Source organism: Dendrobates tinctorius, unplaced genomic scaffold (assembly GCF_039654945.1).
Source record: "Dendrobates tinctorius isolate UK_male_01 unplaced genomic scaffold, ASM3965494v1 ptg000011l, whole genome shotgun sequence".
Lineage (NCBI taxonomy): Eukaryota > Metazoa > Chordata > Amphibia > Anura > Dendrobatidae > Dendrobates > Dendrobates tinctorius.
The window spans coordinates 34,802,228-34,826,106 of record NW_027361679.1 but is presented as its reverse complement, the minus strand read 5'-3'; the positions used below and the strand labels follow the sequence as shown (position 1 = coordinate 34,826,106).

Genomic DNA, 23,879 nt, shown 5'->3' with positions numbered 1-23,879 from the left:
CAGAAACGACCGGCTCCCTGCTGTGTTGTCGCTGATCGTGTGCGAACGTTCAGGATCCTTTTTTGATCGCTGGTGTCACGCAGAGCAGCATGCATCGCTGTGTTTGACGCCCCTTTTCAACGACGAGCGACCTCGTTATCGACTCCGAACTCAGCAACGTAGGCGTGATTAAATGATTTGTTAGTAACGCCCCCTTAGCGCCAATTGGTTGCCGCAATAGCGACCTCATAATAAATGACTCTGTAACGTCGCACCCAGTCCATTGATCGTCAGTGTTGTGTAGCTGGCATTCCTGTAGCGGTGCCGTGCGAGTCACAACTGCATTTTTTCTCCGGTTCATAGCCCCAGTTGGAGTCACTACTGCGTGTTTTCATTGTCTTCTCAGAATTTCCTGGATTTTGCTGTCTTTGCAAGGTAGGTTCTGATAGGGGTCTCATTTTAGGATCTGTTTTTTTATTTTTATTCCACAGACATCTTCTTCTTTTTTTTTTTGGTGGGCAGCCGTTTAAGTTTCCTAACCGCACCTGCTATTCTTCTTTGTTTGAATGGGTTTTCTTTTTTTTTTGAGTATGAGCAGCCATTTTGCTTTTACAGCAGTGCCCGTCCCTGCCATTGTTCTTTGGTTTCAATGGGTATTTTTTTTTTTTTTGTATGGCCAGCCATTTTACATTTACAGCCACACCCTTGCCTCCGCCATTGGACTTTTTGTTGTTATGATTTCCCATTAATAATTAGTTTAACTATTTAACTATTTGTTATATGTAATGTTATCATTTCAACATGTGCTGTTACGTTCAGTTTTTGTTGTTGGTTGTCCTATTTTCTAAACTTTAACGTTTATTTTGCAGTATACACAGCATGAATATGAACACCGCGGAGCGTGTGATTGTTGCTGCTGTGTTACTGATGGAGGGAGATCGGCAACAAGAGGAACTGATGCAACAGAGGCGATCCAAACAAAAGCGTCGCATGTGGACCCGAGAATTGGTGCAGCAGAGGGATAAATTCTCACATATGCAATTGTTACGAGAGTTGAAGGAGAAGAATCCACAGGCCTTCCGTAACTATCTTCGTATGTCAAAGGAATCCTTCCAACTCTTACTGGAGACTGTAAAGCCGCTTATTGAACGTCAAGACACAGTGAAGCGTGCTGCTGTCCCGGCTGACGAAAGATTGGCAGTGACGCTGCGATACCTTAACACTGGACATTCTCTGCAAGACTTACAATTTTCTGCTGCAGTTTTGAGGTCTTTGCTCAGCAGTCTAATACCGGAGACATGCAAGGCAATAGTACAAGGTCTACGTAGCTACATGCCTTTTCCAAAGACGGAGGCAGAATGGCAAAAAATATCATCTGACTTTGAGCTTATTTGGCAGTTCCCTAATTGTGGTGGGGCGTTGGACGGAAAACATGTACGGATCACGCAACCACCAAACAGCGGATCTTATTATTACAACTACAAGGGCTATTTTAGCATAATCCTGATGGCCCTTGTAAATGCAAATTATGAGTTTTTAAACGTTGATGTTGGCATGAATGGGAGAGTTTCGGATGGTGGAGTTCTTGAGCACACAATTTTTGGTGAGCGCTTGACTAACGGTGACCTGCACTTGCCTCCCAACAGTCACACAAGAGGCAACCTAAATTTTGTTTTTGTGGGCGATGAAGCATTCCCCCTGCATGCAATCCTTGTTAAACCATACCCGCAAAAAAGCCTGACGCCGGAAAGAAGAATATTTAACTACCGTTTGTCACGGGCACGACGTGTTGTGGAGAATGCCTTTGGCATCATGGCCAACCGATTCAGAGTGTTCCACACACCCATAAACTTGAAGCTAGAATCCATTGACGCTGTGGTGTTGGCATGTTGCATTCTGCATAATTTCCTAAGACGCCGTGATGCTGTTGCGTACACTCCGCCAGGATTTGTGGACACAGCTGACCAAACCAACGGTGAAGTGGTGCTCGGCGACTGGAGGGAAAATGATCCCGCAATTGCTGGACTACAACCAGGTATATATGGCAGAACAAGGGATGATGCCAAGGACTGCAGAGAAAAATACTGTACATATTTTAACGGACCTCGTGCTGTACCTTGGCAGCATCTGATCTAGTGGCCTAAAGATCACTGTATTTTTTTTTTTTCAATCTCATTAGTTGTAATTCTGTTATTTGTTTTCAAAAATTGTTATTGTTTTAAGTAAAATAAAAGCTATTTTTCACTGTCAGAACGCTTTTTGGTTCTTTCATACATAAAGGAAGGGATGGGCAAAGGGGAGTGCTGTATATTTAAAAATATGACTGGTGTTGGTAAAGTGACTTAACCCGTGTTGGAAGACCCCTCTAAACTTTAAATAAAGAAATATTTACCAAAATATTCTTCTTGATTTTTACGGCAAATAACACAAATTTTCACATAGAAATTACATAGGGTCCGCTGACAGAGTCTTCTAGTAAAAAAACCTTCCCCCTTTCGCAGCTTCTAAAGTATTTACATACACAGCATAAATAGCAAAATGAGTTTCGCAGTACAATTTGCAACATTCATAACACAATTTAAAAAAAAAAAAAGGGGTTAATATTAGGTTGACTAAAAAAGGGAAATTTTAGTAAAATTTAACAATTAACAAAAATTAGCTCAAACCACAAGGAGGGGTAATGTGCAAATGTTGTTATTTAATACTCACGTCCGATGTGATGGAAAACCAACCTTTGTGAAATGAAGGGGTTGGGGTTAAGCCATCACACCTCAACTTCTCAAAAAAACTGTTGATCGCAGTAACGTCATGTTGTAACTGAAATGTGTGCCACGCCACTGTAAGGACGCCCAGTCGTGCATCTCGAAGTATAGATGGCAATATTTTGGCGCAGTTGCGTCATCGTCCCCCCCACCTGAAACAGACGCAGCTGCGTCACCACAGGCGCCTGTACGGCTTGATGACGTCACGTCGCCCTGGTGGGCATCTTAAATGTGACGTCGCGCACAATTAAAGATAGTAAATATGGTGTCCAGGCGTGCTACACCTTGGGGTGATGTGGAGGTTCGGTACCTCATCACCTAGATAGATGCAAGGGACTATGACTGTGTCCATCATACCACCCATCCTATGCGGCACAAGAAAAAGGTGCTGCGTAGGATCAAAAAGGGCCTATCTCAGCTGTTTGGAATAGAAAGGACACCTACGCAAATCTGAAAGAAGATAGCGGATCTGCGTTACCGCTCGAGGGACAGAATTTCCAGCATCCGGCAACACAATGTACGAACTCGTGGTGAGTGGTCTTTGGCCATTTTTTTTTATCTGAACATATGGGTAAACGTGCACCATGGTCTCACCAGTGGTAAGCATTAATAAAATGCATAGCCCAAATGTGAAATGTGTAATGTGCAATGTAAGCAAAACTAGGAGAACACACTCAAAAGCAATTAACCCCTTACTGCCATGAGAAGTACTATCCTGTCCATGTGCCCTGGGACTTTATTCACGTGGACGGGATAGTACGTAATAGTGAACAACGGTGCACACATGGTGAGCGCCGCTGATCGCGGCCTGGGTGTCAGCTGATTTTCACTGTTGACACCCGGCGCAATGTGACAGGGGCGTTCACGGACCGCCCCCTGACACGTTAACCCCTTGCACACTGCGATAAAATACAATCGCAGTGTATCGGTGGTTAAAAGGGAGGCATCAGCAGGGAAGGGGCTCCATCCGTGCTTCCGTGAGCCCCCCACGCCAGCGCAATGTGCAGCGCAGGTATGAGGAAGCCCAGTGCACTGCCTGTGAAAGATTGCTGATTAGTGGGTAAATTTGTAATAATGAATATTATTGATCCAAATGCCTACTTATAAGTAAAAAATTTTGTTCCTTAACATCTAGGACCACCCTCTCCAGCTGCTACTACATCTCCCCAAGCACCACCGGCAGCGTGGACGGTGGTGATGGAGTCGTTGCTGCCGGTCATGCACAAGGGTGTTCAATTCTGTTGAGGCAAGAGTTTAAGTTAAGCATGCTTACTCTGTAAAAATATCGAACAACAGGTACTAGTTTTGTGTTGAAACACTTACGGTTTGGTGGCTCCCCACTTTCTTCAGAGGTGGTGCTAATTGCCCACCCCGATACTTGGGCTTCAGCGGCTATGAAATGACACAAAAAAAGAGAAAAAAAAAATTACGACAGCAGGCCATCATCCTTTCAATACCAAAATGTAATTTCAAACATCCCTGGAGCATTTACATTATTCGCTATATTTACCGTAGGATGATACACCAGCTGTATCCCTGAGTGATGCTGGGGAAAAGACAGCATCGGGGGAGGAAAAGGTTGAGGGTAAATTTTGAGGCGGGGTTAGGACAGGAGATGGGGTGGCCATTGGAGATGTACCACGTGGGGATGCTTCTAGATACCTCCTGGTCTCTTGTGAAGTACAATAAGTCATAGTACCAAAGCTTAGGTACATAAACATCCTCTGTTCCAGCACCAGATTTTAAGCTTTTTTCCATCTTGTTTAGTTCCTACTTAAACACGGTGCGGAGGCCTTGAATTTTTTTTTTTAACTACTGCTTCATCAACAGTCTCTGTAGGGTTGTGACTTCTATACAGCTCAATGAGCTGCTCGTATGCCTCCCTTTTTTTATTCCTGTTGCTATAATCTGTAGATATTATTTTCCACAGACACGGCAGGGTGCGATACTTCTCGATAAGTTCGCGGATGAATTCTTGCTTGTCTGCAGACATCTGTAAAATAAAAAATATTTTTATATAAGGTTATTGAAATATTATAAAAGGAAAAGAAGGCGCAAACATTGAATGGCTGAGAAGAACATATAAAAGGCTGAACTATAGGAAAAAGCAAAATGGCGGTGTCGGGCGCGGCCTAACAAAAAACTACGGAAGAGCGTGCCAGTGCAATGCCAGAAAAATAGGAGAAAATAAAAAGATGGAGCATACATGAAAACGCTGCCAGAAAACTAAAATGGCGGTGTCGGGCGCGGCCTAACAAAAACTACGAAGAGCGTGCCAATGCAATGCCAGAACAATAGGAGAAAATAAAAAGATGGCGCATACATGAAAACGCTGCCAGTAAACTAAAATGTTGGTGACGGGTGCGGCCTAACAAAAAACTACGGAAGAGCGTGCCAGTGCAATGCCAGAACAATAGGAGAAAAGGAAAAGATGGTCCATAAATCAAAAAGCTTCCAAACATCAAAAACGGAGGGTGTGGGTGCGGCAGCCAAAATTGAATGGGTGACAAAGAATAACAAAAGGGTGAATACATTAGCGATAAATTTAATAAATAAAATAGATATATGTACATATGTACATTTAATATAAAAACAGCAATCAATGCTTACCTTGAAATACAGTCCAAAATTCCAGAAGAACAAGAGGAAATAAACGCAGTTGCGTCCCCGATGGTGTCAATTGGAAGGCTAAAACAAAGCTAGCAACTCAATAGCGCTCTGTGCTCCGGAACAAATGATGGAAAGCGCAAATAAGTTTGATTTTTACATTGTGGTCGCAGTAGTGGCCGCCAATCGGAGCATTGGGGCGTTGTGAAATACATCACCCAATGAGAACAATGATAGCGCAGCTGTGGCCACCAATCGGAGCGGAGGGGCGTGGAAAGCTAGAGCTGAAGGACGACTACACAAAGTCTGAATCGTTACTATGGACAGCGTGTGACACGGTACCAACGATTGCCAAGGACGTTTGTAAAATTGCTGATCGCTGATGAGTCGTTATGAAGATCGTCCAATATGACTGCTTACTAGCGATGCACAAACGATCTTGGCCAGGTCGTATCGTTGTCGTAATCGCTGGTGCGTCGCAACGTGTAACGGTACCCTAAGTTGCATGCTTAGTCCATTCGCTTGTTATGTTAAAAAATGCTGATTTCTTCTAGTTAAGAAAGCAAACATATAATCAAATTTGTCCAAACTGAATGCACAATACTTTTCTTGATTTTGGCTTTGTACAGTGATTTTAAACAGGTTCCCATAAAAATCACATATAATCAGAGCGACTTCTAATTCTCCATCTCTGTAGCACATGTGGCAGCAACTGTATGGAAAAACAATGAACATCAGTACTGAGCTATACGTATGGGAGTTCATCTTTAGATAAAGCTAAATTAACAGCGTGATGCTGCCGCTCCACCTTCCCGTATCTGCCCAAGTCTTTTCACTGGGCTGATTGCTCAACACTGCTCTTTTCCACTTTCCTATGCATAGAATAAAATAGGAAATGTAACCAGACACCTCATTGTGATGGCAGACTATGGGTTGACTTTGATTTTTAATTTCCACCATGACATGAATAAAGCAACATATATTAGGGTATATTTACATGCAAAGCAAGAGAATCTTTAAAAAATGTACAAATATTAAGCAGAGAAGAGCCAGGGTATCTGAGACGGTAGAGCATCAGACTTTTAATCTGTGGGTCCAGGGTTCAAGTCCCTGTTAAGGCATTAGGCTTTTAAATTGCAACCTATCACTTTGCTTTGTTTAAATTTCAGCTTTGCTTGAAAGTAAGTTGCGTGCTTAGTTCACTTATTTGCTATGGAAAAAATGCTGATTTCTTCTAGATAAGAAAGCAAACACATATTCAAATTTGTCCAAACTGAATGCATGATGCTTTTCTTGATTTTGGCTTTGTACAGTGATTTTAAATAGGAAATTTTGGTTCCCATAAAAATCACATAGAATCAGAGGGATTCCAAATTTTGCTTCTCTGTAGCACATGTGGCAGCAACAGTATGAAAAACAATGAACATCAGTACTGAGCTATACGTATGGGAGATCATCTTGGGAGAAAGCTAAATTATCAGTCTGATGCTGCTCCAGCTTCACGTATCTGCCCAAGTTTTATAGCTTCTCACTGGGCTGATTGCTCAACTCTGCTCTTTTCCACTTTGATATGCATAGAATAAAATAGGAGATGTAACCTGACACCTCATTGTGATGGCAGACTATGGTTTGACTTTGATTTTTAATTTCCACCATGACATGAATAAAGCAACATATCTTAGGGTATATTTATATGCATTGGAAGAAAATCTTTAAAAAATGTACAAATATTAAGCAGAAAAGTACCTGGGTAGCTCAGTCGGTAGAGCATCAGACTTTTAATCTGAGGGTCAAGGGTTCAAGTTCCTGTTCAGGCGTTAGGCTTTTAAATTGCAAACTGTCCCTTTGCTTTGCTTAAATTTCAGCTGTGCTTGAAAGTAAGTTGCGTGCTTAGTTCATTCACTTGTTATGATAAAAATGCTGATTTTTTCTAGTTAAGAAAGCAAACATATATTCAAATTTGTCCAAACACTGCTCTTTTCCACTTTCCTATGCATAGAATAAAATAGGAGTTGTAACCCGACACCTCATTGTGATAGCAGACAATGGGTTGACTTTGATTTTTAATTTCCACCATGACATGAATAAAGCAACATATATTAGGTAGTGTTGAGCGACTTTTGGTTTTAGGGTCGAGTTTCGTTTCATGAAACCCGACTTTTCCAAAAGTCGGGTCGAGCAAAATCGGCCAAGTATAGGGAAAAGTCGGGGTCGTCCCGAAACGCGAAACCCAATGTAAGTCAATGGAGAATTAAAGTCGGCAGTGAGAGGAGGACAGGAAACACACCAACAGTGCCCATTTGAATGCCAAAAGCATAAATTCTTGTTACTGAAGCTTGTCAACCTTAATTAACTTCATAATACTAGTTACGCACTGAAAAATGGGGGTTATTTGGCTACAGTTGTGGGGGGTAGGGCTGGCTCCAGGTTTTTGTGGGCCCAGGGCCAAAGAGCGCCCCTTTAACACATACCACAACTCATGATGCTCCGATACGGCAGAGAAATAGCAGTATAGTACAATGAAAAATACTTCACTTCTTACATCTCATGACTGATATCCATTTTAAATTCTCCAATACCTCCAAAAACGGACAGTATATAACTCCATACAGTAATATGGCCAGCGCTTAGTGCGCTATACAGAGTAATGAGGCCCATATATTTCTCCATACGGAATCATTATTCCCATATAATGTTTCAAACCGTATATGATGAGCTCCACATAATGCTACAGTATATGTTGGTCCCAATGGATGAAGCTCCACTGTCTTATGGGCCCAAAAAATGCTCCATATATATGGGCCCCATTTCTACTGCTCTAGTGTATAATGGGCCCTGTAAATGCTGCTCCAGTGTCTGATGTCCACCTTTGGAATGCTCCAGTGTATGGTGGGCCCCATATATCATTCACCAGAGTATAGTGCTCCCCAAAAATTGCTGTCCCAACATTGAAAACAATTACATAAGTCTCCTTTGCTAGGGAATCCCTGTACTACTCTGAACTCCTTGTCGTCCCCATCTTCCATCTCACTGCACTTGGCTGTTTAGGCCCTCCCACCGGCAGAGACACTTTTGCGTACTATGCGGTGCCCTGTGCCAGTGCCATCGCCCATGAGTATGCCCCCCACCTGCTCAAGGAACCTGCACTTTCATCTGCACCTTCCTCTTTGTCACCGTGTAAGGTGGTATAGTATGCGGGAAGGGGAACCTGAGTTTCCTCTGGGTCAGATTCTGGCTGTGTAGAGTGCGAGGGGAATGTAGTGGTCTGGGTCAATGTACCAGCAGCATCATCCAGAAGTGGCTGGGCCTCAGTGCACTTGTGGCGTCCCCAAGAGTACGGTCGCCACTGTGGCATTGCCTTCCTCCTAGGGAGTGTGTTGTCAAGCTTGGGAGCAACGAAGGATCTCTCTAGCAGTGAAACCAACACACAACACATTTCCCACTCCAGGCCAGCAGGGAGACCTCTGAACCTGACTGCTGAGGAGCTGCGCTCTGTGGTCGGGAGGAGGTAAGTTAGGGCACTCTGTGCAGGGAAGGGGAAGTGTGTGGACGTGAGAAGGGGAGCTGGAGGATGAGCACAATTAAGGCTCACTCCTAGCTGGAGCGCATGGTCCGGATTCCGGTCTCCGAGTTTGTAGGGACACTGACGTTCCTGCAGCAGAAACCGGGGGAAGTAGCAGCTATAAATGCTCTGTACTCAACTAAGGCTCGGAGGCCCCAGCATCGACGTGTGCGAGACAGAAGGAAAAGGCTATAGCTGTCTGCCATACAAGTAAAGTCTGAGGAACATCTGTTAGACAGGAGGTGTTTCAGTGAACCACGGTCCTGTGAGTGCTTCCCCCACAAGCGCTAGAAAGGAGACGTTCAGGAAGGTACATGTTGGCGGAGTGTTGGAAGGGAGCTTTCCATTCTGGTCCCGAAGGTTGGCAGAGGTCCTGACCCAGAGGACACAGCACAGAGGCAGGCATCTGTGTAACCTGCAGACTGTGAGTAAAGCTTTGGAACTGCACGCTCTGGTGTCCTACAGTTATTCCAGCACCGCTACATCTGGGTACCAGCACCTACACCGGCTGTGCCTTTCCCCCATCACTACATCTACACTTCCCTGGGACTCCAGCTCCACCTGTGGGGAGCTTCACCATCTTTGCTGCACAACACCATCAGTCCCAGAGGATCTGCATGCAGTGTCGGCCTAACATCTATGTTGCCGAACACCACAGGTGGCGTCAAACTATCTATATAAACTCTTTACCATTATACCACGCCATTTACATGGGCGCCCAGGGCCACTGTCCGGGTCACCGCTGCTGTGACACATCCCACTGACACTGGCCCGGTACCGAGTACCCCATAGCCCTGGGAGGGCGACCCATATGCCGACTGCTGATCGGGCGGAGTTATTCCCACGAACCTCCAAACAGCGTCCCTGAAGGCAAAGTTTTTGGTTTCCGGGGGCAATATGATTGCAAAGCTGAACCTTAAAGGAATGTCCAAAAGGGCACCACCAGGAGTGGAGCCTGTGGCTTAATTGGACTGCACCCAGGAAACCACTACCATACAAGCTACAGAAAAGATGGACAGATTGCAAGCTTTGTCGATTCTGTGTGTGGTGTGGTATGTCCATTTGTAGTTGTGCTAGCGATTTCTCAGCTTTATTCCATTAAAGACCAAGACTCCGGCATGGCCCCGCGGTACGCGTCAAGCTTACTAGAGGGATACGCGAGGCTGTGGCACGTGAGATCGAGCAGTAACAGGTCTAGCATTCCAGTACATGTCTGGGGCTGCATGCACGCTGCACTGAAAGGACCAGCTTTTGTCGCTTACAGGTGCAGATAACCTGCTGAACTCCGTTAGTGATGGGGATCTGGGATTCAGATTATTCCCCGCGAACGATGATTTCCCAGTAAGTTCAGGTCAACCGCAATTCCGGAGTTAGGCCTAACCGTCATTCCTGAAAAAATTACGTGTCCAAACCACAGGTGCTAAAAAACAAAAAAAATAAAAAACAAAAAACCCTTATTATTACCTTTATGCATTATTTGCGGTATATTTTTTACTTTTAGTTCAGGATATTTGTGTTTTTTGCTTTTCGTTTTCTCTGGTTAATGTCCATGTGTTAATATGCACTTACATTGTGCATACACATTAACTTACTTTTCTCAGTTCAGATTTGTTTTTTATTCATTTCATTGTGCATTCAGTGCATATATGGGTGTGACCGCCCTTTTTCTGAGCTGGGAAAGCCATCCAGTCTGGCCTAAGCTGTTACTAGTGGTTCAGCTGCTCGACCCTTATTCACATTCATGCCACTTGGCAAGTGAAAAGGTTTTAAATACTCGAGTAGGGACTGTCCCACAAGGGTTGCCGTGACGTGGCGGGATGGCTTGTACATTATTTTGATCAAAATTATGTTTGCTAAATACCCTTATTATTATTATTATTATTATTATTATTACCTTTATGCATTATTTGCAGTATATTTTTTACTTTTAGTTCAGGATATTTGTGTTTTTTGCTTTTCGTTTTCTCTGGTTAATGGTCGTGTGTTAATATGCACTTAGATTGTGCATACACATTTACTTACTTTTCTCAGTTCAGATTTGTTTTTTATTCATTTCATTGTGCATTCAGTGCATATATGGGTGTGACCGCCCTTTTTCTGAGCTGGGAAAGCCATCCAGTCTGGCCTAAGCTGTTACTAGTGGTTCAGCCGCTCGACCCTTATTCACATTCACGCCACTTGGCAAGTGAAAAGATTTTAAATACTAGAGTAGGGACTGTCCCACAAGGGTTGCCGTGACGTGGCGGGATGGCTTGTACATTATTTTGATCAAAATGATGTTTACTAAATACCCTTATTATTATTATTACCTTTATGCATCATTTGCAGTATATATTTTTTACTTTTAGTTCAGGATATTTGTGTTTTTTGCTTTTCGTAAACCACAGGTGCTGTAGATTGCTTAACAGCTCGGCTGCCGTTCTCAGGCCCAGTATGGATTCAACAACATTGTAGAAAGTTGATAAAGGGTACAGTTTCACCGGATAACACGTATATATGTAGCCTAGTTTACACATTAAAAATATATGTCTATAGATCAGGAGGCAGACTCAGATGTTCTCAGGCCCAGTATGGATTTGACCAGATTGTACAAAGTTGAGAAAGGGTACTTTATCACTGGATAGCAGGTATATATAGCATAGTTTAAACATGTAAAATCTCCGTGTTCTCAGTATGGATTACACAGCAATCTAAAAAGTGGAAAAAACGAAATGCATTTGAGGCGTACACAACTATATACTTTTGGTGTTATTTTTAAATCTTCATATATATTTCTGTCTCAGTAATTCAGTCCAGCCTCTCCGCAATAGGAAATGAGATGCATACAATTAGTGACATAAAGGCTATTGATTGCAGAAATCTAGGCATTATTATTCACGGGAAAAACTTCCATCACAATTCTCTTAGGCGATGCTGACCCTCAATTAATTTGTGTGTTGAGACAGTGAAAACATTTTTTTGTGAATAAAGTCTTGCTGTATCGCACTTCCGTGGATTCCATCACTGTTACTCATCTCAATCCAATTTTTATCACAGGGAGCGATGTAAACATGGTGCTCACTGGCTATCATGATCTGTCACGTAACTTTGGAGTGCAAAAGACAGAAGCCACAGGCCGTAGGCGATTCTATTTGATTGGCATGAGAGGGCACATTTTGAAATGTGCGCCGGAATGTCACACGTTTGTGAGTAGGAAAACTGTGAAAGCTGATGATAAACCACCACTGCATGTAATTGTGAGTCGACGTCCATAAGAAATGGAAGCCACTGATCAGCTGGAGATAGAGCCTGGCCAGCAGGACAGGGCATAGCTACATCTTAACCATCATCTTTCAGTTCAATCAATTTGTAGTGGCAGTCCCAGTGAAGGATTTGACAGCCCAGACTACACAGCGGAGGAGCAGGGAGAGGTAAACATTGCAAATGCTGGGGCCCTGCCCAAGCAAGGGGGGCACACTCGTGGGCGTCGGTACTGGCACTGGGCCCCTCATAGTACGGCGGTGTGTCTGACGGCGGGTGTGCACCACCACTGTCAGAGACACTTGATTGCACTATGAGGGACCCTATGCCAGTGCCCGCGCCCAAGAGTCGGCCTACCCACCTGTCCAGGGCAACGGCACTCGCACGGTTTTGTGCGCTAGGTGGTGACCCCGGCCATGGGGGGGGCGCCCACTTAGGGAGGTTTACAAAGTGGCATATGTAGATGTGGGTCATTCAGCTGCTTCAAAAGGCGAAATAGGTCAAGTTCGCGGAATAGGAGGAGGACCAAAGCAAGCCATTTTTCTGGCAACCTATGTGTCATCAAGGGAAGGTGGGACAAAATCCTTGGAAACCCATGCATGGTTCATTTTAATGAAGGTTACATCATCCACATTTTGGGTTGACAGACGGGTCCTTTTTTCTGTCAGGATTGATCCAGCTGCACTGAAGGCTCTTTCCGATAGCACACTTGCAGCTGGGCAAGCGAGCTCCTGTAAGCCATATTGTGCCAATTCAGGCCAGGTGTCCAGTTTAGCGGCCCAATAGTCAAAGGGGAATGACCTGTGCGGGAGAACATCGATATGGGAGGAAAAGTAGTTGTTAACCATAGTTGACAACTGCTGTCTCCTGTCACTTTCCATCGATGCAGTATTACCAGTTGTGTGAGCGGTCCGTGAAAAATCAGTCCACAACATTATCATGAAACCCCTGTCTCCAACGCCACTTCTGCTGTGTGCACCACAAACACCTCTGCCAAGCTGCCCCTGGCCCGTACGGCTCGTGTGAGAACCATCACTGCTGCTGTGTGCTGGGAATGCCTCAACCAACCGGTTAACCCGAGTTGCTTGTTTAGTAGCCAATATTAGGTCAAGGTTCTCCTGTGGCATGATGTTTTGTAATTTGCCTTTATAGCGTGGATCCAGGATGCTGGCCAACCAGTAGTCGTCATCGTTCATCATTTTGGCAATGCGTGGGTCCCTTTTTAGGATCTGCAAGGCATAATCTGACATGTGGGCCAATGTTCCCGGTGTCAATGATGCACTGCGAGTGCTGGGTGGAGGAGCACTTTCTGGCAAATCCACATCCCTCCAGTCACGCACAAACCCTGTACCAGACCTTGCCACGCCAACATTTTCACTTGCCCCACGAGATGCATCCTCCTCCCCTAAGTAATCATCCCCATCATCATCCTCCTCCTCCTTTTTTTCTCCACCTCATCCAGGAGAGGTCCCTGAGCAGACAATGGCTGAATGTCATCAAGGATTCCCTCCACCTCTTCCTCCTCGTCAACATTGGCTGCAGACGCCTGCTCCTTAAGGTGCGTCAAAGTTTGCATGAGCAGACACATAAGTGGGATGCTCAAGCTTAGGATGGCGTCGTCTGCGCTTACCAGCCGTGTGCATTCCTCGAAACACTGAAGGACTTTACAGAGGTCTTTCAGCTTCGACCACTGCACACCTGTCAACTCCATGTCTGCTCTCAAAGTGCCTGGCCGTGTATCCTCCCACAAATGCATTATGGCCTGCCTCTGCTCGCACAGCCGCTCAACCATGTGCAGGGTGGAGTTCCACCTTGTTGCAATGTCGATAATGAGGCGGTGGTTGGGATGGTGGAGCAATCGCTGCAGCTTCTGCATACGAATGGAGTGTACAGGCGACCGGCGCATGTGTCCGCACAGTCTTCGCACCTTCTGAAGCAGGGCTGTTAACTCCGGATAATTATTGAGGAAGCACTGCACCACCAGGTTCAAGGTGTGAGCCAAGCAAGGTATGTGGCTGAGTTTTGAAAGGGCTATGGCTGCCACAAAATTACGGCCGTTATCACTAACTACCTTGCCTGCCTCAAGATGTACACTGCCCAGCCATGACTCAGTTTGTCGCTGAAAGTACTCGGCCAGCACCTAGGCGGTGTGTCTGTCGCCCAAACACATCATCTGCAACACAGCCTGCTGACGCTTTCCACTAGCTGCTCGATAGGGGGACACCTCGTGTGCAACAGTGGCAGCTGCAGATGGAGTGCTTGTACGACTGCGCTCTGTGGATGAGCTTTCGCTTCTGGAGGAGGAGAGGGTCGAACGCCTACAGCCAACTGTTTCCTATACCGTGGGCTAGGCAGCACTGTCCCACCACCGCTGTCCCCTGTGGACGCTGCATCCACCACATTAACCCAGTGCGCAGTGATGGACACGTAACGGCCCTGGCCATGCCGACTGGACCATGCATCAGTTGTGAGGTGCACCTTTCCACTCACTGACTGCTTGAGTGCATGGTCAATGCTGTCTTTCACATGATGGTGGAGGGCTGGGATGGCTTTGCGAGAGAAGTGGCGACTGGGTAGGTCATAGCGTGGTACTGCATAGGCCATGAGTTCGCGGAAAGCGGCGCTTTCCACCAACCGATAGGGCATCATCTCTAACGAGATTAGTTTGGCAATGTGGGCGTTCAAACCCAGTGTACGCGGATGAGAGACTGAGTTGACCTACTCATAGTGTCTGGGAGGGTGAGCTGGACTTGAGAGCTGCATATAGTGGAAGTAGCGGTGGACAGGGCGGACTGAGAGAGGGTTGATGATGGTGATGGAGTTGGTGTTCTTTCTGATGGCCTAAATTCAGTCTTTGGTTGATATAACAGTGGGATTCCCTGACTGCTGTGGCCTTGCAACGACACCTCAACATTTGCTGCTGTGCTAACCGGTGGGCTTACAGTGGGGGAAACAATGTAGCGTTGCTGACTACCTTCTTTGTGATCAGTTGCACATGTGGTACTTGAGGTTTGGTGTTGTGTCCACGCCTGCAAGTGCATGCTGGTTAAATGTCTAAGCATGCAACTGGTATTCAAATTTTTCAGATTTTTCGGCTAAAGGTCTTTGCGCACTTCTTACAGATAACCTTGGCCTGATCATGAGGATTTTGTTCAAAAAAGTGCCACACTGCACTCTTCCTACTTTGGCAGACATTTTGCGGCCTAGCACGCTGTGATATTTTGACCCTCTGGACAAGCTGTCCAGCAACTCTTTTGATTTTTGGAACCTGTCTTTGGAGTGCTCCGGGCCTGCCAGATAACAGCTGTTGCTATGTCGATGTCTGCTGTGGATGCTCCTCCTCCTCATCTGAGCTATTGGAAGCAGCACCCTCTTCCCCCAATGGATGCCAATCTGGGTCAACAACTGGGTCATCCATCACCTCCTCTTCAATGTCATGTTCCCCTTCCTCTGTGTCACCGTGTATGGTGGTGTAGTGTGTGGGAAGGGGCACCTGAGTCTCATCAGGGTCAGAATCTGGCTCTGTACACTGCGAGGACAATGTAGTGCTCTGAGTGAATGTACCAGCAGAATCATCTATCAGTGGCTGTGCATCAGTGCACTCCATGTCAGATTCATCTTGGCCTGGGTAATTAACCATTTCACTTGATAATCCAGGCATGGTATGTGAAAACAGCTCCATGGAGTAATCATTAGTATGGCCTGCGTAATCCTTCAATCTTGGTTGGGGTGAAGGACACAAGGAAAGGTGTGGTTCATGAACATGAGCCTCCAATGACGACTCAGTGCTTTTATTTTTTACAACTTCAGAAGAGGAGGCGATAGAGCTGGAGGCTGAGTCAGCAATGTAAGACAAAACTTTTTCCTGAAGCTCTGGCTTTAAAAGCAGTTTGCCAACTCCTAGAAAACTAAGCCTTCGAGGCCTTGTGGAGCCAGACGATGACGCAGGCTCAACACCTCCTGCATTCGGTCCTATTTTGCTTTTGCCACTACCATCAGATCCACCATCAACACCATCATTACCAGCTGCCAACCCCTGCCCAATTCCACGGCCTCTTCCACCAGCCTTCCTCATTTTTGGTAGAAATGTAGACAAAATCCAACAAACTATATAGTAATGTAAAACAAGGTACAAGGTGTCTATAGGACAGGGGAGATTTTGAATTTCTGCACACACTTGTGGACACTGGACACTTTTGGATTGTGTGAGGCCCACTGAATATCACAGCGCTATGTCACAGGCTCGATGTCGCAGGTGTGAAAAATGTCACTAGAGGATAACGGAGATTTTGAATTTCTGCACACACTTGTGGACACTGGACACTTTTGGATTGTGTGAGGCCCACTGAATATCACAGCGCTATGTCACAGGCTCGATGTCGCAGGTGTGAAAAATGTCACTAGAGGATAACGGAGATTTTGAATTTCTGCACACACTTGTGGACACTGGACACTTTTGGATTGTGTGAGGCCCACTGAATATCACAACGCTATGTCACAGGCTCGATGTCGCAGGTGTGAAAAATGTCACTAGAGGATAATGGAGATTTTGAATTTCTGCACACACTTGTGGACACTGGACACTTTTGGATTGTGTGAGGCCCACTGAATATCACAGCGCTATGTCACAGGCTCGATGTCGCAGGTGTGAAAAATGTCACTAGAGGAGAGCGGAGATTTTGAATTTCTGCACACACTTGTGGACACTGGACACTTTTGGATTGTGTGAGGCCCACTGAATATGACAACGCTATGTCACAGGCTGGATGTCGCAGGTGTGAAAAATGTGACTAGAGGATAACGGAGATTATGAATTTCAGCACATACTTGTGGACACTGGACACTTTTGGATTGTGTGAGGCCCAGTGAATATCACAGCGCTATGTCACAGGCAGAAATTGGCTAGTGTATGACAAACTACAAGGTGTATATAGAATTGGGCAGAATAGGAATCTCCCTAGAGTGTACGTCTGTAAGAACGGAACAAGTCCTCGACTTATCCTTACAGAGCGACACACAGATAGCTTCACTGTGGCCGTGATAACAGCCATTACACGGTACTGAGAGAGGAGCGTGCACGTACACGGCTGTCCGGTGTACGTAAAATTGTCAAGCTCTGTGTTTTTTAAGTATACGGACTGACACACGCTGTCTCTCTATAGTTTTGAATGTGATCAAACAGCAAATATATTTAACTGTTTGAAAACTAGACAAAACTAGAAGGTGCAGAACTGTAAGAACGGAACATGTCCTCGACTTATCCTTACAGAGCGACACACAGATAGCTTCACTGTGGCCGTGATAACAGCCGTTACACGGTACTGTGAGAGGAGTGTGCACCGCTGTATGGTGTGAAAAAATGCACGCTCAGTACCTCACCAGGACAAAAAAAAAATTGAGATTGCTTTTAAAAAAGCAGTTTGCAGAGCAGTGGGTAAACAGCAATGCAGCCGTCAGGAAGCCTTAGAAGGCAGCCTAACAACCAACACCGCTGATCCAGCAAAATATAGCCTCCACTTGCACTGCACACAAAGTGACTGGTGTGTTGTACAGGCAAAATCGCTAGCAGCAGAAGCAGTTTTTGGTGTCTTCTTCCCTGCCTAACGCTCTCCCTACAAAATCATCAGCAGCAGCAGCAGCTCTCCCTATTCTGAGATCAGCATGAGTAACATGGCGGTCGGCATGCACGCCCTTTTATACCCCCTGTGACGCCCACTAAAGCAAGTCAATCACTTGCATGCCCTTCTGAATGATGGTGGTGACCCCTGCCTATGTCATCACGTTGCCTACAGTGTCCGTGGATCCTGATCGGCTGAAAAACAGCGCAAAACAAACTTTGAAACGCGACTTTGGCGCTTAATTCGTCGACCTCGTGGCCGACCTGATCCTAGGGTCGGGTTTCGTTTCATGAAACCTGACTTTGCCAAAAGTCGGCGACTTTTGAAATTTTTCGAACCGTTTTGCTCAACTCTACTCAACACTGCTCTTTTCCACTTTGCTATGCATAGAATAAAATAGGAAATGTAACCTGACACCTCATTGTGAGACTATGGGTTGACTTTGATTTTTAATTTCCACCGTGACATGAATAAAGCAACATATCTTAGGGTATATTTATATGCATCGGAAGAAAATCTTTAAAAAACTGTAGAAATATTAAGCAGAAAAGAGCCTGGGTAGCTCAGTCGGTAGAGCTTCAGACTTTTAATCTGAGGGTCCAGGGTTCAAGTCCCTGTTCAGGCATTAGGCTTTTAAATTGCAAACTGTCCCTTTGCTTTGTTTAAATTTCAGCTTTGCTTGAAAGTAAGTTGCATGCTTAGTTCATTCACTTGCTATGATTAGTGTTGAGCGATACCATCCGATACCCTAAAATATTGGATCGGATGGTATCGGCCCGATACAAAAAAGTATCAGGTATCGCCGATTCTGATACCGGAAGTCCCATTCAAGTCTATGAGACTTCCGGTATCGGAATAAGAAAAACCCTTTTCTGTCCTTGTACAGCCTCTCGGGGGGTTGTACGGACCTTCCGGGGGTCTGTGCCGACTGCCCGGGGGTCTGTGCGGACTGCCGGGGGTCTGTGCCGGCCTGCTGGGGGGCTGTGCCGGCCTGCCGGTGGTCTGTACCGACTGTCCGGGGGTCTGTGCAGGCTGCAGGGGTCTGTACCGGCCTGCCGGGGGGCTGTGCCGGCCTGCCGGTGGTCTGTACCGACTGTCCGGGGGGTTTGTGCAGGCTGCGGGGGTCTGTGCAGGATCGTCCGATGGGACTACAAGTCCCATCGGGCGATGCCTGCTACCATGACGGTGATTAACACATTAGCCAATGATGGGACAGTAGTAGTCCCATCATCCGGCAAATGTGTTGAATGTACGAAAAAAAAAAATACATGCTACATACATGCTACATACATACTACATACATGCTACATACATACTACATATATACTACATGCATGCAACATACATACATATTACATATATACCACATGCATGCAACATGCATACTACATATATACTACATGCAACATGCATACTACATATATACTGCTGTGGCTCTGATTGGCTGCCGAAATGACGTCATCATGATGCGCTGTCTGTGCGCATCATGATGTGCCGTCAGTTCAGGCCTTCCGGCGGGGTCTATGCCGACTGCCCGGGGGTCTGTACCGGCCTGCCGGGGGTCTATGCCGACTGCCCGGGGCTCTGTACAGGCCTGCCGGGGTTCTGTGCCGACTACCCGGGGGTCTGTGTGGACTGCCGGGGGTCTGTACCGGCCTGCCGGGGGGCTCTGCCGGCCTGCCGGTGGTCTGTACCAACTGTCCGGGGGTCTGAGCGGACTGCCGGGGTCTGTACCGGCCTGCCGGGGGGGCTGAGTCGGCCTGCCGGTGGACTGTACCGACTGTCCGGGGGTCTGAGCGGACTGCCGGGGGTCTGTACCGGCCTGCTGGGGGGCTGTGCCGGCCTGCCGGTGGTCTATACCGACTGTCCGGGGGTCTGAGCAGGCTGCGGGGGGTCTGTGCAGGATCGTCCGATGGGACTACAAGTCCCATCGGGCGATGCCTGCTACCATGACGGAGATTGACACATTAGCCAATGATGGGACAGTTGTAGTCCCATCATCCGGCTAATGTGTTGAATGTACAAAAAAAAAATGCATACTACATACATACTACGTGCTACATACATACTACATACATACTACATATATACTACATGCATGCAACATACATACATACTACATATATACCACATGCATGCAACATGCATACTACATATATACTACATGCAACATGCATACTACATATATACTACATGCATGCAACATACATACATACAACACATATATACTACATGCAACATACATACTACATATATACTACATGCATGTAACATACATATATACTACATATATACTACATGCATGCAACATGCATACTACATATATACCACATATATACTACATGCATGCAACATACATATATACTACATGCAACATGCATACTACATATATACTACATGCATGCAACATACATACATACTACATATACCACATGCATGCAACATGCATACTACATATATACCACATATATGCTACATGCATGCAACATACATATATACTACATATATACTACATGCAACATGCATACTACATATATACTACATATATACCACATGCATGCAACATACATACATACTACTAGTGTTGAGCATTCCGATAATGCAAATATTGGGTATCGGCCGATATTCGCTGTATCGGAATTCCGATACCAAGTACCGATATTTTTTCAATGTCGGATATCGGAATCGGAAGTTCTCATAATGCAAAGAGCCACTGCTGTGGCTCTGATTGGCTGCCAAAATGACGTCATCGTGATGCGCGGTCTGTGCGCATCATGATGTGCCGTCAGTTCGGGCCTTCCGGCGGTTCTATGCTGACTGCCCAGGGGTCTGTACCGGCCTGCCGGGGGTCTGTGCTGACTGCCCGGGGCTCTGTACCGGCCTGCCGGGGGTCTGTGCCGACTGCCCGGGGGTCTGTGCCGACTGCCTGGAGGTCTGTGCTGACTGCCGAGGGTTTGTACCGGCCTGCCGGGAGGCTGTGTCGGCCTGCCGGTGGTCTGTACCGACTGTCCGGGGGTCTGTGCAGGCTGCGGGGGTCTGTACCGGCCTGCCGGGGGGCTGTGCCCACCTGCCGGTGGTCTGTACCGACTGTCCGGGGGTCTGAGCGGACTGCCGGGGGTCTGTACCGGCCTGCCGGTGGGCTGTGCCGGCCTGCCGGGGGGCTGTGCCGACTGTCCGGGAGTCTGTGGAGGCTGCGGGGGTCTGTACCGGCCTGTTGGGGGGGCTGTGCCGGCCTGCCGGTGGTCTATACCAACTGTCCGGGGGTCTGAGCAGGCTGTGGGGGTCTGTGCAGGATCGTCCGATGGGACTACAAGTCCCATCGGGCGATGCCTGCTACCATGACGGTGATTGACACATTAGCCAATGATGGGACAGTTGCAGTCCCATCATCCGGCTAATGTGTTGAATGTGCAAAAAAAAAATGCATACTACATACATACTACATGCTACATACATACCTCATACATACTACATACATGCTACATACATACTACATATATATTACATACATGCAACATACATACATACTACATATATAAATCATGCACGCAACATGCATACTACATATATACTACATGCAACATGCATACTACATATATACTACATGCATGCAACATACATACAACATATATACTACATGCAACATACATACTACATATATACTACATGCATGCAACATACATACTACCTATATACTACATGCATGCAACATACATACTACATATACTACATGCATGCAACATGCATACTACATATATACTACATGCAGGTAACATACATATATACCACATATATACTACATGCATGCAACATACATATATACTACATGCAACATGCATACTACATATATACTGCATGCATGCAACATACATACTACATATACCACATGCACGCAACATGCATACTACATATATACCACATATATACTACATGCATGCAACATACATATATACTACATGCAACATGCATACTACATATATACTACATGCATGCAACATACATACATACTACATATACCACATGCATGCAACATGCATACTACATATATACTACATACATACTACATGCATACTACATACACTCACTGGCCACTTTATTAGGTACACCATGCTAGTAAGGGGTTGGACCCCCTTTTGCCTTCAGAACTGCCTCAATTCTTCGTGGCAGAGATTCAACAAGGTGCTGGAAGCATTCCTCAGAGATTTTGGACCATATTGACATGATGGCATCACACAGTTGGCGCAGATTTGTCGGCTGCACATCCCTGATGCGAATCTCCTGTTCCACCACATCCCAAAGATGCTCTATTGGATTGAGATCTGGTGACTGAGGAGGCCATTTGAGTACAGTAAACTCATTGTCATGTTCAAGAAACCAATCTGAGATGATTCGAGCTTTATGACATGGCGCATTATCCTGCTGAAAGTAGCCATCAGATGTTGGGTACATTGTGGTCATAAAGGGATGGACATGGTCAGCAACAATACTCAGGTAGGCTGTGGCGTTGCAACGATGCTCAATTGGTACCAAGGGGCCCAAAGAGTGCCAAGAAAAAATTCCCCACACCATGACACCACCACCACCAGCCTGAACCGTTGATACAAGGCAGGATGGATCCATGCTTTCATGTTGTTTACGCCAAATTCTGACCCTACCATCCGAATGTCGCAGCAGAAATCGAGACTCATCAGACCAGGCAACGTTTTTCCAATCTTCTACTGTCCAATTTCGATGAGCTTGTGCAAATTGTAGCCTCAGTTTCCTGTTCTTAGCTGAGAGGAGTGGTACCCAGTGTGGTCTTCTGCTGCTGTAGCCCATCTGCCTCAAAGTTCGACGCACTGTGCGTTCAGAGATGCTCTTCTGCCTACCTTGGTTGTAACGGGTGGCAATTTGAGTCACTGTTGCCTTTCTATCAGCTCGAACCAGTCTGCCCATTCTCCTCTGACCTCTGGCATCAACATGGCATTTCCGGCCACAGAACTGCCGCTCACTGGATTTTTTTTCTTTTTCGGATCATTCTCTGTAAACCCTAGAGATGGTTGTGCGTGAAAATCCCAGTAGATCAGCAGTTTCTGAAATTCTCAGACCAGCCCTTCTGGCACCAACAATCATGCCACGTTCAAAGGCACTCAAATCACCTTTCTTCCCCATACTGATGCTCGGTTTGAACTGCAGGAGATTGTCTTGACCATGTCTACATGCCTAAATGCACTGAGTTGCCGCCATGTGATTGGCTGATTAGAAATTAAGTCTTAACACACAGTTGGACAGGTGTACCTAATAAAGTGGCCAGTGAGTGTATATACCACATGCATGCAACATACATACATACTACTAGTGTTGAGCATTCCGATAATGCAAATATCTGGTATCTGATATCGGAATCGGAAGTTCCCATAATGCAAAGAGCCACTGCTGTGGCTCTGATTGGCTGCCGAAATGACGTCATTGTGATGCGCGGTCTGTGCGCATCATGATGTACCGTCAGTTGGGGCCTTCCGGGGGGTTCAATGCTGACTGCCCGGGGGTCTGTACTGTCCTGCCGGGGGTCTGTGCTGACTTCCCGGGGCTCTGTACCGGCCTGCCGGGGGTCAGTGCCGACTGCCCGGGGTCTGTGCCGACTGCCTGGGGGTCTGTGCGGACTGCCGAGGGTCTGTACCGGCCTGCCGGGAGGCTGTGCCGGCCTGCCGGTGGTCTGTACCGACTGTCCGGGGGTCTGTGCAGGCTGCGGGGGTCTGCACCGGCCTGCCGGGGGGCTGTGCAGGCTTGCCGGTGGTCTGTACCAACTGTCCGGGGGGTCTGAGCGGACTGCCGGGGGTCTGTACCGGCCTGCTGGGGGGCTGTGCCGGCCTGCCGGTGGTCTATACCGACTGTCCGGGGGTCTGTGCAGGCTGTGGGGGTCTGTGCAGGATCGTCCGATGGGACTACAAGTCCCATCGGGCGATGACTGCTACCATGACGGTGATTGACACATTAGTCAAAGATGGGACAGTAGTAGTCCCATCATCCGGCTAATGTGTTGAATGTACAAAAAAAATACATACTACATGCTATATACATACTACATACATACTACATGCATGCAACATACATACATACTACATATATACC

The 23,879-nt window shown here is 46.3% G+C and overlaps 2 non-coding genes across 2 annotated transcripts; both read left to right on the top strand.

Moving 5' to 3' along the window:
• The first annotated feature begins 7,092 nt into the window (after window positions 1-7,092).
• Window positions 7,093-7,165, top strand: TRNAK-UUU (transfer RNA lysine (anticodon UUU)). Its single transcript has one exon. It is a non-coding gene; the product is annotated as a tRNA-Lys (tRNA).
• An 11,155-nt stretch (window positions 7,166-18,320) lies between these two features.
• Window positions 18,321-18,393, top strand: TRNAK-UUU (transfer RNA lysine (anticodon UUU)). Its single transcript has one exon. It is a non-coding gene; the product is annotated as a tRNA-Lys (tRNA).
• The last annotated feature ends 5,486 nt before the right edge of the window (window positions 18,394-23,879 follow it).